A 605-nucleotide genomic window follows, 5' to 3' on the forward strand; every position below is an offset into this window, starting at 1 on the left:
TCTCTTTGAAGTCATTATATCAGAAAAACACCTATTTCTGCTTTGTTGACTATGCCAAAGTCTTTGACTGTGTGGATCACAATAAACTGGAAAATTCTGAAGGAGATGGGAATAACAGACCAGCTGACCTGCCTCTTGAGAAACCTATATGCAGGTCAGGAAGCAACAGTTAGAACTGGACATGGAACAACAGACTGGTTCCAAGTAGGAAAAGGAGTACGTCAAGGCTGTATATTGTTACCCTGCTTATTTAACTTATATGCAGATGCAGAGGACATCATGAGAAACGCTGGGCTGGAAGAAGCACAATCTGGAATCAAGATTTCCAGGAGAAATATCAATAACCTCAGATATGCAGATGACACCACCCTTATGGCAGAAAGTGAAGAAGAACTAAAGAGCCTCTTGATGAAAGTGAAAGAAGAGAGTGAAATAGTTGGTTTAAAGCTCAACATTCAGAAAACTAAGATCATGGCATCCAGTCCCATCACTTCATGGGAAATAGACGGGGAAACAGTGGAAACAGTGTCAGATTTTATTTTTTTGGGCTCCAAAATCACTGCAGATGGTGATTGCAGCCATGAAATTAAAAGACACTTACTCCT

Source organism: Capra hircus, chromosome 20 (genome assembly GCF_001704415.2).
Source record: "Capra hircus breed San Clemente chromosome 20, ASM170441v1, whole genome shotgun sequence".
Taxonomy (NCBI): Eukaryota; Metazoa; Chordata; class Mammalia; order Artiodactyla; family Bovidae; genus Capra; species Capra hircus.